General features: G+C 39.3%; 1 long non-coding RNA gene across 6 annotated transcripts; it reads right to left on the minus strand.

The window, feature by feature from the left end:
- Positions 1-705: 705 nt before the first annotated feature.
- On the minus strand, positions 706-5,268 carry LOC135273621 (uncharacterized). 6 transcript variants are annotated; one of them, XR_010341367.1, is made up of 4 exons: positions 5,117-5,268; positions 4,448-4,529; positions 2,077-2,245; positions 706-1,315 (listed from the first exon to the last, which is right to left on the minus strand). It is a non-coding gene; the product is annotated as an uncharacterized LOC135273621 (long non-coding RNA). The 6 variants fall into 6 exon arrangements; XR_010341371.1 differs by lacking the exon at positions 4,448-4,529 and adding an exon at positions 3,744-3,819 and having other exon boundaries at positions 706-2,245; positions 5,141-5,268; XR_010341369.1 differs by lacking the exon at positions 4,448-4,529 and adding an exon at positions 3,868-4,203 and having other exon boundaries at positions 706-2,245; positions 5,141-5,268.
- Positions 5,269-15,325: the final 10,057 nt, after the last annotated feature.

Consider the following 15,325-nt stretch of genomic DNA (forward strand, 5'->3'; position numbering starts at 1 on the left):
TTGCTGGGTAAATCTACAAAGTCTTCCTTTTGTTGTTTTTTTTTCTCTGTTAGGGAACCTCCAACAATTCCTGCCTCAAATCTGTGCCTCTTCATCCTGCAGCCAACGTCTCCATCAGTAACTCCGACTCCTGACTCTCCCAGCAGAGGGGACCCTCTCCTTTGATTGAATGAGCTCCATCTACTCCTTTACTCACATCCCTGCTCCTTCTTCCCTGTATGTTCAGGCAATTCTCTCAGCCTGAAATGCTTTACCCTTTCTTCACTGCTAAGAAATGTATTACATTCCTCTCCAGGAAGGCTTTATTAAATAAGAGGGCTACTGTTTTTATTTTAAATTTCTTAATTACTTACATATACAGTAATCAAATGCCTGTCTCAATACTGATGGTGAACTGTTTTCTAGCTATTTTGAGTATTGGCAATCTCTCTCCCTATTGGAAACATGAGCCACCTCATCTTTCTCTGCCCACATCCACCCACTCAATGAATCACATACACAGGAAGTCATAAACACCTGTTGATATTTGTTAAACATGTTACAGCTTTACGGTGGCCATTTTATCAAACAATAACCAAAACTGTATATTGTGCTGAGGAGCAAAACCGGATAGAAAGGAAAAAAAGTATGTATTTGGAAGGGGAGACCATGAGGAGAAACTGAATATTAGCAGTGAAACAAAGTGGTAATAAACCTGTTTAACAATTTTCTAAAAGAGCAGGCATGATTGCTTTAATTGAAACAGAAAGACACAAACACCAGAGATGTGATCCTTTAACACCAGGAAGATGAATTAGAAAAGCTGCCCCAAATATTTTTTCTTGAGTGATGTATTATGTGATGAGAAGCTTGTAATACGTTATGGTTGCACCTTTGACATATGATTTAACCCGTTGATGCAGTGTCTGGATTTCTGGGTTCACCTCTGTCTGCCTTTGGCTATTAGAAAGGAGATTCTAAAATGAGAGCCGGAATGGATCCTTATAAGGGTTTGATGTAGAGGGTGAAGTCTTTCTGCAGATTTATGCCGAGAATTTAGAGTAGCTTAGGAAGAATTGCAAAACTGAACACTGCAATATGAAAGTCATTCCTTAGAGACAGATCACTCTGAAGTCTGGCTCCAAGTGGTCTTCTTGCTTAAGCTTCCAGGCCAAATGACGGCAGAAAAATATATTGCTGGAAATTGGAGATGTGGCATTTCACTCTTCTGAATGTTTCAGAAAGGCAACTTTTACTGCAGGAAAGTCTTTCATAGCAGAACTAAGCCAAGGTGTAGACCCTCATCTTTGCCCAGGCTTAGGGAGGTGGCCCATGTCTAACAAGGCAATCAGAGGAATCTGTAAAGGGGGCTTCTGAACATTCTGACATAAACTTAGTGAATTTGGGTTGGGGTGGAGAAATGGGGTTCTCTCTCCTTGGAACCCTCAAGCGTGTGCTTCAAAGGCAATTAGCACCGCTGATCAAGCAATCAACTTGTACCTTACTATCTTTTATAGAAGAAGTGTTTAAAATTTTTTAACAAAACACATGCTCTCTTCATGTCACCGCTATGCTGGTAACTCTCATTTTAAGTGTATTATGACTTCTAAATGCTTTTCTGCTGTGCTTGCATAGAGCCAACCCAGCTACGTCTCATATTTGGCAAGTTTAATGAGTTTCCTCTCCTATCTCTGTCTTCTATCATTAACATTATTCTGGAAATGTGCAAGCAGGAGTGAGCTCAGCCCAACACTCATAAACTTTGCCCTCTTCTGCCTTTTGGGTCATGCTGACCTGGTCTTGGGGTAACCACTCTGTGGCCACATCCTATTGGCTAGTTAAGCACCCATCTAATGGTGTGTTTGTGTCTATAGCATCTCCTTCAGATTACTGATGACTACAGCACATGGGAGAGTATCAAATGCCAGGGTACAATGCAATCAGAAGTCAGCTGCTTCCCTTCAATTCACCAGGCCAACCCTAAAGTCCTAAGTCCAGACTAGCCATGAACTATTTTCTCACCGTTACCCTAGTCTCCTTACAACTGTTCTCAAAACTATTTTTCTACTACTTTGCTGAGTTTAGAATAAATATCACCTTGCATTTGCTAGGTCTTTGAGCTCCAATTGTGGCAATTAGCTTTAGCATCCTCTTTTATGTCCTCTTATAAAAACGATCTCACCATATAGTTCATATCTCAATTTTATCCCGAACATGGCTCCAGACTCCTCCTTCCCTCTGTCTCTCCTTCTTCCAGATTACAGTCCTAGAGTGAACACAGAGCAAATTTCAGACACTAAGCTATTTCTTTTATACAGTATCTTTTCCCAGCATCGGACAAGTTCATAACCTATCTTTCTCTCCAAGATTGTTGCTTTACAGAAATGTACATGGATTAAATAATAACAATCCTCACCATCAGGCTTGGGAGGGTGTGGGGGATGCAAAGTGCCTGACTCAGGCCTTCCCACAAATCTGAGAAATGAATCTGGAGAATTTTGTTACTCTTTAACAGCTGTCTTTGAAAGGGGGAAAAAAAGAGAGAGAGCAGATGTTCTGGGCTCACCCAACAAAGTTGACCTCCTTGAGTCAGGTGCCAGGCCAGATGGACCCATAGGAGAACAGGTTGATGTGACCTAACAACACCATCTAAAACTTTCACCCCAGGATTGACTAACTGAGCATTTCCTTTGTTTAAAAAACATTCCCTTTGAAGTGGGTGTTCCAACAGCATGTGGGACTCTACAGCTCAGACAGAGAATCCAACTTTTGTCTAATACTAGGAGTTTCATTGAGGAAAAAGACAGAATAACTGATTCCAGGTTAAGATATTCAATGAAACCTCAAGAACACTGTAGCTTCTTGATCCATTTAGGACTGAAATGATTAGCCCCAAACTCTAACAGATTCAACTGAGAGAAAAGCAAGTTAGCTTATTTAAACTCCTTTCTTATTAACAGTAATAACAATTAATTACAAACATTTATTCTGATTTATGGACACCTGCTTAGCATCAACAACACAGACCCACCCCTCCAATTATTTAGTGCTACAATGGCACATTCATTTTGCTCTGCGGAGTCAAGCCTTTTCTAATTTCCTGTGTAGCCACCTTCAGCTCTGTGTATATCTTCCTATTCTAAATTACCAACAGGCCTCAAACATATTTGCCTGGTTTTGAAAGCAGCAGGAGGGGCTTTTTGAAGTTTCTGAAATACACACGCATGCATACATGCATATGGGTGCATGCACTCACATGGGGCACTCAATCCAAGTATAACATGATAAGACCCTTTTCATACAGAAGTTTTCCAAGTACTTACTCACACCCAGACATGCAAAACTTCTATTTTTCTCCCTTATTTTAATGATCTATCATAATTAGATAATTTCTTATTTATAACACTATTTTTGCAGTCACAAAGAAAAATACAAGATAAGTGATGACCAAAATGACTTTAGAAGTCAGCCTAAGACATTATTTTTCTGCTATTAGTCCTTTCCAATGTCAAGTGCAAAATTTAAATTAACAAGCACTTCCCTTATTGGCATGACTTCAGCACTTTTGCTGTCTTCCATTGATTTCTCTTTACTTTGGCAGCTGCAGGCTAGAAGAACGTATTTCTGTGCCTGAAGAAACAACATAAGACTTCAGTAGGGTAGATAGATGCGAATGCCATGATGAAATGTTGCTGCGAGGTTATTCTAAAAATTAACATAATACAAGAGGAGCACTATTTATGTAGTGTTTCTACAGGACTTACCTTCCTGTTAGGGTTGTGTTAGAGTCATCTCCTGGCTCTATTTCTCATATTAACAACTGGTCTATAGTCCTTTAACCTAACAGTAAATATGCTGTCAAAGCCATTTTAATACTAAACAGCTTACCTGCAAATATGTCATATGCCAGATATTCTGGACCAGAGGTAACCTTGACCCCAAGCTAAGTTTGTAGGGAAAGAAGCTATGCTTCTAAATCATGAGGTTACTGTTGGTGACAGGTGTGTATAAAGGACATTCTTCATTAGAAATACCAATAATAAATATTTCTAAGCTCAAAGTTGGCTTTAAGAAGGTATGAAAATCTATAGAAGGGTTAAAGTAAGCTTTGGACTCGTTCAGTTTTTTTAGTTCTTTGTAAACCGTTAGCCTCAAGTTTCTTAGAGTTGAAAAACCCATGGAATAAAAACAATCAGAAGATACTCCCTTTCCTTTTTTCATCACCTACAATAAATATCCAATCATATTATGGCATATTCAATTCATCTTCCAAAGATAACTAGGCAGAAATATGAGCTACCACATTTTTCTTGAACCCCTGTCTCCTATATTCTGACATTTCAAATATTTGCCAACACCCACTGACTCCACCAGCTTTATCTATAATACAAAAGCAAACAAAAGTTAAACCAAATTAAAAAAAAATAAGCTCAACTCTAGAGGACATTTCTCAGAAGATATTTCTCACCGTGCTTTAAATTAAGACTGTGTTAGTCAAAGGTCAACCTCAACTCCACCTTCTAGGACAGAAGGAGATGCCTAGGTGTGACCTTGATATGGAGGAAGATCACTTCTATCACCATAACCAGAAGTTTATCATGCCTCTGTTTTCTTATAGAGACAAATGTTTCTAATAAAATCCTAATGAGTACTATGAGAGGATGGATGCAAACCCACTTTGGGGACCAAAGCTTCCTAGCCCTACCATGGTGACTCTGGCCTTGCCTGACTCCCTGCCTAGCCTTTCACAGGTTGCGTCCACAGGACAGGATGCCCCAGAAGCCTGTTTGGTTGAAATCTGGGTGGGAGGAGGGGTATGTTGATAGACAGGAGGCAGTTAATTCAGCTGCAACTCAACCAGAGCACCCAAACTACCCTGTGAGGTAGGAAGGTGGGGGGTATGGGCTCCTTTAATGACCCCAGATAGTCAGGACCTCTGTTTTATGTCTTATCGCAATTACAGAGAGACCAGGCCTGGTAAGTCGAAGCAGCTGCAGGGCCACATGCACATTAACGACGGATGTGCTGCCCCTTCAGATCTCGCCCGCACAGGCACTCCCCCCGACCCCTCACTGGGCCAAATCCATTTCTTTGAAGCATTATATACAAAAGCCACTTCTTGGAAATTCTGAGTTACTTGTGAATGATGCTACGTACTTACTCTTCACCACTTTGAGACACTGGCTAATGATACTCACAGAAAAACATTAGCCAGTCTTTGTATAAGTGGGCAATTTCTAATGAGGAAGTTTCTACAGCAGTAAATATCTCATGGTGTCGCCTGCCATTGTGGTAGATAATTTCCTAAGCAACCTCACTATCGTCTATCAGCAGGCATTATTCTGTCAGGCCCTTGCCGTGCCTCACCTCCACATTCTCTTAGCCATTCAACAAACCTGTCCTGACTCCAACGTGGAGATGCTGGGAACACGACCATGAGAGATTCTGACAAGTCTTGCTTTCATTCAGCTTCCCAGTCAAGGGACAATTAGTTACTGTGATATGGAGTGAGTGTGCAGGAAATAAGAACCTTATTAACAGTGACAATATGGTTCTCAGGACAAATACAGAGACACCACCTTCACTTTATAAAGGAAACTTTAGAAGGGCAAAGATGGCTTTTGAACAATTTTGGGTAAAAAGGAATGTGTAGTTTTCTGAACCCAGACACAATGCCTACCTATAAATTTACCACGTTAAAGAATGAATCTAAATGTGAACTTCTGACACCTTAGAATATAGCGAGGACTGGATTTTGTCAGGTCCTGCATCTGGTTAACAATTTCTTTATAAGTTGCATTCCTGAAATTCATTAGGAAATAGTATTTGGGGATCCAGAATGTATGTATCCATTAAACAGGTGCCATGGTAGCATTTCATTTTATTTGTTCAGCAAGTATTTGCATAGACTTCCCTATAAATAAATAATAGGTCTTAACCAATTAAAGCCTCCTTGGAACCCTATGAGGGTTCTTAAGATGCTGTTCTTATCCCCAGATGAAGAGGCTGAACGTTGAGAGGTTAAGTAACTTCTACAGGGTCACATAGCAGATGGAAGTAGCAATTTCTACAGGATCCTTGCTAAGCTGTCTGGGCATCAGTTTGCCAGGGAAACTCTCTGAGAACAACAATCTAAACAGCCCATTCCTATCCTCAAGGCTTCCCCTTCTCTGCTGCCTGCTAGGAATGTTCTGACCTGGATCCTATGTCCAGGGCAAACACTGCTCCAGGCCAGGAGGAGCAGCAGATCTTTAATGCGGACACCTACAGGTTCCCTGAAGCCAGGGAAGGAAGATACAAAGCAGAGTTCATCCCATGTGGCTCCTTGACCCTAGCGTTTTGGGAAGAGACTCTTATGCCAAAGGAGATATCAGGAAAGACAAAATCTCATAATTAGGGGATGCCAAGCTGAACTTTCCCCAGCGAATCTGCAAAAGCCACTGCTCCAGAGTTGGGCCACTGAACAGCCAGAGCAGGCTGGAGGTGGGAGAGTGCAGCTTGGGCTCACACCCATATTGGCTGTCAAATGCCAGGGTCATCTGAACCACAGCACCCCATCTGCAGCAGGGGGTACACAGCAGTGAGGTTTCGAGTAGGAAAGGACAAGCACCTGTGTCTTTCCCAGGAGTCTAGATATGTGTAACTCTGACCCTGTCAGTGTGGTAGACACGCCATCAGTCAAATTACCATGCATTTGATGGAGAACTGCTCTTACAACATGGGCAGTAGGTATTTACAGTTTTGCACCACTAAGTTAACCTCCTGCCGTTATCATAACAGAATGAATAAACATTCAAGACAAAATGCAGGTGAAAGTTGTTTTCAAGGGTAACAAAGTAAGTTCTCCAAGACTGGAAGTGTTCAAGCACCACTTGGCCCAGATATGATAGAGGGAATTCAGATATCTAGGTTGTTCAACTAGATCAGTCTTTTCCAAATGTAGACATTCACCACGATCTCCTGGGGAACTTTAAAAAAAAAATGCATTTTGTCAGGTCCAATGCCATATGGTAAGATTCATTAGGTCTGGAGTGGGACTTAAGGAATCTATAAGATTCATAAAATTCACAGTGATTCTAGAGCTCACCAGGACACTGAATATTTGAATAGGATGACCTTTGTGATTCTGTTAAACTAGAGAGTCTATGATTTCTTGCCAAGGCTCTGGGCCTCACCTACCACAAATTTACAGGTAGAAAAATGCCTGCGTAGATTGCCTGTCATTGGGGAATAGTTTTTACCCCCACACAATGCAGTGGTGTGCATATTTGCTGATGATTCCCCCCCAAAGCATGTGGGAATGAATCATTATTGAAACAATTTACTTTCAGTTAGTGCATGAATGCCTTCCCATGATGCTCTGATGCTTTGTTTGTCCTCCTATAAAAATTATTTATGACCCAAGTGTGATCTTTTAAATCAGAATACTTATTTCTGAAATCAAAGCTCTAGCATGCTAATGCAAGTAGAAACCTTGATAATTTTTCAAAGCCATGTTGAATATTCAAAAGCTGGAACTGAAGGAAAGGAGTTAACATTAATTAATATTTGAAGCAGTAAAATAAAAGCAACAGTGAAGCTAATTTTGCAGGACAATTAATCATGAGTCTTGCTAATTACACATGGGATTTTGCAAATGATTTTTTTCTCAGGTAGCAAAGTAAAAATGATAATCCACTACCCATCAAAATCACTGGCTTCTCACCAATGTCCCCAGCAAGAGCAATTAGTGGAAACAGCAGAGCCCTAGTAATTGCATGTCAAGAGAGGAGAATGTTAGAATTTTAATTGCTCTAAATAAAGACCACTTGCTCATATGTACACCTGATTGTCCTAAACAGCTCTGTAAGCCAGAGCAAGTGTGCCACCACTTCCAGGTGCCCGCATAAAAATAACTCTTTGGGAACAGTATTCTCCCAGCAACTCATGCGGTTTCTGGAAGAAAATATCAATATGCATTCACATTCTGAACTGCAGTGTCATCACTTGAATATAAGAACTGCAAAAAAAAAAAAAAAAAAAAATCACCCACTTGGGAAAATGTGCATATTCTTTATATTTGCCAAATATTTATTGCTGACATTTTTTTTGAAGAACTTTAACTATCTACAAGGTGCCAAGGGCTTCAAATTTACTGAATTTTAGGATCCCCAATAAAATGTTTTTAACAAGACATCTCAAGAGGGCATAAAATAAAAAATTACCATATTCATGAGTGTAAGCCTCTAAGATTGCAATGCTATAAACTGGATGTTTATAATTTGCTTGTGGCTTTCTTAATTAAAAACTGGTAATTAGAAACTCAAGTACTATTTTTACACTTCATCTTCTACACTTTACATGCTACTGTTACTTTTCAGTTTAATATATGTACACATGGATGCACACAATTGCAAATGATCAATAATATTTAACTGTGTGTCTAAAACCTAAATGATGATGGATACATTTAAATATTGCTTTCCAGGAGATTATTATTCCAATGGCCATGTCGTGGCTTAAACACTTAGTTTAAACAAGACAGCTACCATTTTTTGCTCTTCCCAACATGCATCATTTACTCTCATTTTTAAACTGAATTGCTGAATTGCCTTCCAAGTACTTCTAGTATCTATTGTCTCCCAGGCTAGCCTTGCATCTTTTAAGTGCACCATATTGAGGTGCTAAACCACCATGCACTTCCTGCTATTAGCCTTGTGGGCTGAGTGTTAGGTGCAGAGCAGTAACCTTAACTTATCACCATGTCTTTCTTGCATATTCAAAGTTTTGTGCATGGCTTACTATACCAGAACTACTTAAAATAAACAAGCAGGATGTGGGGAATGCTGCTTCCTTTGCTGAATTACCAACAGATCACAGGTGTGTACCTGACTCCTGGAGGTGATTCAGGTAATAACACTAGGATGGTGATTTAAATGGTTAGGAGCTTTTCCATAGAAAGTAGTCCTTGAATCCTATAATTTTGCAAATATTGCTCACAAATGGCGACTTACTTACCTGGTCTCCTTAAGTAGTTGCATTTTATTTGTATTACGTTTTAAAGTAGAAAACTTTGAAGATGGGTGCTTTTCTGTCAAGGCACAGCCATTATGCCATCCTCAAGTTAGAATTTCTTTGTGAGGTTATTATATATGCATAGCTCATGACACCTTAATCTAACCCTCTCCCCACTCTTTTTTCAAATATCAATTTAGGGTCAAAAAAAGGATGTGAGTCAGAACAATCATTATGTGCTTAGAAGCATTTTACCAAGACACAAAGAACATGCTCTTTATTTACCCTTGTAGGAAGATTTTTTTTAAGAGGACCTAGCATAAAATGACAAAAAAATAAAAACAAAATAAAGCTATAAGCAGAGCAAAGCCTGTTGGGTAGGATAGCATCTATGTCTCAAGTGACATAAGAGAATCTGATGTGAATTATAAGATGATTGATTAGAAAAAAATATTTTTTACAAATAAAGATCGCAAGGATACACTATTATGCTAAAGGGCAAAAGGAGTAAAGTGCAGGACTCTGGAAGTTTCCTCCTTGGGCTATAGAAGTTCTTTGAGCAGCATCTAGAATGCTCATGTAGACATAATGTTCCCCAAGTTTTCTGGCATTAACATCAAGAGATTGCTAAAGTGCTATTTATATTGCTGCTAATGACTGGGTGGGAGAAGGACAGAAAAGCTTTTTGATCAAAATGTATAATTTCCCAACATTAAGTGTTTATAAAAGGGTGTTGAAGTAATAAGAAGTTAGGTGTGCCAATAGTTTCTAAATAAAGGGCCACACTACTTCAGAGTGAACTTGGCATAAATACTCATAGATTATAGCTACCCATTAAGGGAACAGAGTAGATCTTGGCTTGACCTTTGCCCCACAAAGCTCCCAGGACCTTTTGTGGTTTTTCCCGACTGTAGCATCTGCAGACATGTTGGTAATTTTTAACACCGTGGCAGACTTCCATTGTAATAAAGCTCGATTATATTGGTCCTTTGATGGAGTTTATGGTGCCACATCAATTAAATGAGGCAGAGAGAGACAGTGAGCAGACTTCCTATCACCCTTCATTTGGGGAGAGATTTGCAGTAAAAGAATAAATTTTGTGCACACATATCAATTTGACATTAAAGAAAAAATGATAAGAGCAAGTAACAAAGAAAGAAAGGAGAGAACAGAAAGAAAATGATGAAGCTGAATGACTCACACTTTTGAATTTCAGCTGCCACCTCTGGTGTTGGACCAAAGTAGGGGCTCCCTAAATCTGGGTTTTCTCAATTCCCTGTAGGATCCACTAACGGGCTTGACGACACCCATGAGTTTCCTGAAATTATGGGCCAAATATTGTGTCTATGCATATACATATTTTTCCGGGTTCAGCTTTATAGTTTTTATGAGATTCTCAAAAAAGATCATAATCCAGATAATGATAAAAACTACTAGAAAAAAAATGGTTGCTTAGGCCTTTGCTACTTCTAATCTTATAAGGAACAATTCGATAATCCTGTTTCTAAATAAAGCCTCCTCCAAATGGCTCTGTTATGTCCAAAGAATCCCAAGCTTCAAAATCTTGTTTTTGTTGTATCATTTAATATAATTGCCTTCTGTGGTTGGCACACATCTAGAAATGTGAGATCCCTCAGCAAACACTTCACAAAGTTTCACTTTAGTCTTTGCTGTTCAGCCTTCCTTCAGTGCAGTATTTAACTGAGCTATATCAACAGCCACAAAAGGAAGAAAAAGGAGCTGAACCTTTTCCTCCATAGCCAGCTGACCCACTGAATGTCTCTATGGCCTGAACGGTATAGCTCGTTTATGAATTGGTTACACCTTCGGAGTTAGTGAGTTTGGCTGAAGTTAGCTGTTACTGTTATTATAACAACATTGCAAATTTTGTCTTGTTCCTTGTTGAAAATGAGCTATTACTCTGGGCTTCACACTGGACAGTCTTTCTGGGCGCTATATTCTCAAGGTTTCTTCAGCTTATGTTAAAGGAATTCTGAAATCAAAGATGACCTATGTCTATTAAAAAATAAAAGGAAAAGGGATTTGGGAAGCTGAAAAGAACTGACCAAATATATGAATGGACAGGCAGCCTGGAATTAGCTGGAAATGACCCTTCAAACATATCTGACAGAATGACATGAAAGCATACAACATGAATTATTCAAAATAATTAGAGACAGCACTAACGATGTTTGCTCTGATAGGACCACAGCGGAATTTGAAGGGTAAATCAAGGCAGTCAGAGAGAAGCAGACAATAAACCACTTGGATTCTTAAATGGCAGGCCCTAATTTTTTCAGTGTAAACATGGAGGTGTCTGTTTCCTGAATTGTAAATTGAAGGGGTTATCTAAACAGCTCTCTTTAGCACTACCACCCTGGGAGTAAGTCACTAAAGATGCTAAAGAAAATATTACTCCTGGGAAGATATGAAAACAGTTTTTAGTGAAGTTTGTACAATGAGATGTTATAGAAGGAGGAAAGAAATGTAAGCAGGATACAATAAGATGTGGGAGCAGACTGGTCTTCTCTCACTCTGGACCCTCGCAACTCCCAGCTAGGCAGGACGGGGCACAGTCAGTACTTAGAAGAACACTTAGGTACTGCAGGAAAGAATTGCCATTTGGTATAGGTTTAGTGACCTCAAATTCCTATGATCTAGTACACCCACATGAAAGTACATACATGAAAATGTGGCATTTTCTCTTGCAAAACTTTGCATGCTGACCGAAATAAAATAAAGCCTTAGGCTATTAGTAGTTGAGCTTGGGGGCGGGGGGAGTCAAAAGTTGTATGTGGATTTTTGACTTTACCGGGGCCAGCACTTCAACTCCCACATTGTTCGAGGGTCAACTATACATTGTGTGTGCTAAGGCAAAAGCAGCCCCTCTATAATTATGTCTGCGACTGGGGGTGGGATATTGGTGAGTTGCCCTAGGGAGCAGAGTTACACCCTTCACAGGGGAGATGGAGATGCCTGGGGCCACCCACAGGGGCCAGGCCATCACCCCCTTTCCTCTCCAGCCACAGGATTGTCCAAGGGCCATGAATAAAGGCCCAGGTGCCTTTAAAGTAGCCAGGTCCTGCCTTTCGATGAAAACAGGGCCAAAGAGCAATAAAGGAGAGAAGAAAGAAACATCCACCTAAGAGTTGTTTAGAGACAGAGGAAGAACCCTGATGATCTACGGTTCTTCATCTTTTCATTTCCAAAATTTATCATCTTCAGAAATTCAAAAAAACTTTATTTCTTTCTTCCTTTATGCAGTAAAGGAGGTCAACCTGAGCCACATCTTTGTCTTCCCAGCCTTTATTCACTCCCCCTTCCTTCTGTCCTCTGAACAAAACATACACGTTTTCTCTTGTCCAATGTCAACTCGTCCTTCTTGGGAGCTCTTATCTTAGAAACAGCTGTTTCCTGTCTCCACCCATACTTCTGTTCCTCTTCTTGCTGGCTTTTTATACAAGCTGTTAACCTATTTTCAAATGGAGAGCACTTAGAAGACACAGAGGAAGAAAGAGGTGCAAAAGAGTTCAGATCACCAAGAAGAAATGGCCAAGTAACTGTGTCCACAGAGACCTCCAGCGACATCTGTAAAGGCCCCATTCCCAAAAGAGCTTAAGCACCATCACAGTGCAGATTTGAGGCTGGTATCTAACCGTCTCTCTTCCCCTCTCACAAACTATAAAACTGGTCGAGATGCCTCAGCACGCTATGTGCAATTCTCCACTAGGAATACCAAGCAAAAATAGAGACAAGCTATCCTCTGATTTAGAAGACACACTTTTTTCTCTTTTTGGTTTTGTGGATTAAATTTTCATATTTTCGACTTCACTCTGCCAGGGATTATCTGGTCAGTGAAGTGTTTATAAAGCATTTACAATAGTGCAGAATTTTGCATGGCAGTTTAACTAAGTGTGCATCCTATGAGGTATATATGCAATTCGTCAAAATGAATTTTTTATCAGAGATTTACAAAGATCTTGAAGCATTTTATAATTATATCATGTTTGAGAAGGAGAGTAAAAATATGTCTTAACAGCTAGCACCAAAATGCCTCTTAGAGAGTAAATTATTTTTGTCAGGAAAATACTTTAATAAGCTTTGAGGGGGGAGATAGTGAAACACAAAGACCCAGGGTTAGCAGGAGCTAAGGTGGCTAAAGAGAGTGAAACTGCTCTTCACGGGGAGGGGGAGACAACACAGGACAGGGAAACAAAAGGAGGACAGAGAGACAGAAAGATGGCACGAGAGGACACTCGGAGACAGAGTGACTGGTGAACTTGTAGTGATATGATGTGGGGGGATAGATAACTCTTCAGGAGATGAATAAATTCGACTTAAGGTGATTTACTTCACTGTGATGTAAACCCCTCCTGTGTCCCCAAAAGTCTCAAGTAATGTGTCCTGAACATATGCCTTGGATTTCTTTTCTTTTGGTAGAAATCAAGGAAGGCCTTGATGTGATGCAGGCAGAAACTCCCTAAAAGATTCAGTACATGGACTCAGGGGAGGGCAGCTAGAGATGGCCACGAGAATGCAAATCCTCTCCCCTGCCTTCCCTCAGAAATTCACAGAACTTAAGAAATCCTTTGGAATTAGGGGTTCAAGTCAATCCTGAGGAATAGGAAGACTCCAGATAACATCTGAGATAGGCTTTCCTAAATTACTATCCTTTACGTATAAGACTGATAGGAGACCTTCAAGAGAGCATGCTGTCGCTTATTTTTCAAACTATCCTTGACTATTCCATCTTGCCTACCTGCTGCATCCATTTGTGAGGTATCATTATAAGAGTTCGAAATGCAACAACTAGAATACACAAAGTTAACTCTCCAGGCTTGGGTTCTGTTACATACATAGCCATAGAGTCAGTTAGTCAACAAAGATTTATTTATGATTAATGTATCCCATTAAATTAAGTATCATCAAGCTCTGGCAATATGTATTAATCAGTACCACAATCATAGCTAGATATCTTATGTCAACCCTTATAACCATCAAATTATGTATTAGGTTGGTGCAAAAGATTAATTGAGGTTTTTGCCATTACTTTCAATGGCAAACTGCAATTACTTTTGCACCAACCTAATAGTATTAGTATTTTTGCATTTCATAAAAGGGGACCCTAAAGCACTTATATGTTTCCTAAACTCATATAGCTAGTAAGTAGCAGATCTGAGATTTGAACCCAGGCATTTTGATGCCAGATCCCATGATCTGTAATCCAACAGTACCTTCCTTCTTTGCTAATCTATTGTTGCTATTACTGCTTCTGAGGAAGTCACTCAAAGTGTATCGACTAGGGATTGGACATCGGTTTCACCTTAAGTCTTCCAGAGACAGTAGGTTTTCGTGGTTAAGTAACAGACTTGTGTCTGATTACCTAGGTTCAAGTCCCAGCTCTACCACTTACCAGCTGTGGTGAAATTTAACTTCTTTAATCTCAATTTGTTTATCCATAAAATAGAAATGATGAAAATAACCTTAAAGACCATATTAAATTTTAGAATACTATTTTAAAATAAATAATCTATCCAATAACCTTCATGGTCATGGACACAAAAACCCCCAACAAAACATTAGAAAATCTAATCCAGCATTATATAAAAAGACGAATACATCACAACAAAATGTGGTTTACCTTGGAAATGCTACACTGGTTCAACACTCAAAAATCAATTAATGTAATTCATTCCATTAAGAGACTAAAGAAGAAAAATTACATGACTGTGAAGAAAACTACGAATGTCTAGAATATATAAAGAACTCTCAGAACTCAACAATAAGAAAACAAATAATCCAGTTTAAAAATGGGCAAAAGATTTGAATAGATACTTTATGGAAGAAGATATATGAATGGCAAATAAGCATATGAAAGAGGCTGGGCATAGTCATTGGGAAAATGAAAATTAAAACCACAATGAGTACCAACATACACCTATTAGAATGGTTAAAATTTTTAAAACATGAGAACACAGACTCCTTAACAGGATATGGAACAAGTAGACCCTCATACATTACTGTGGAAATGCAAAATGATAGTTACTTTAAAAGCAGTTTTTGGCAGTTTCTTACAACCCAGCAATCCTACTCCTACGTATTTACCCACATGAAATGGAAAACTATGTTCACACAAAAACTTGTTATGACTGCTTATGGCAACTTTATTCATAATTGCTAAAAACTGAAAATAATCCAAATATCCCTCAACTGGGAAACAGATTAAACAAACTGTGGTAAACCCGTAAAATGGATCCACAAAACTACTCAACAATAAAAGCCTCAAACTATTTGTAGTTTGTTAAGGCTGCCATAACAAAGTACCGCAGTCTGGATAACTTAAGCAACAGAA

This window comes from Aotus nancymaae, unplaced genomic scaffold, assembly GCF_030222135.1.
Source record: "Aotus nancymaae isolate 86718 unplaced genomic scaffold, 86718_ANA_hifiasm-v0.15.2.pri h1tg000008l, whole genome shotgun sequence".
NCBI lineage: Eukaryota > Metazoa > Chordata > Mammalia > Primates > Aotidae > Aotus > Aotus nancymaae.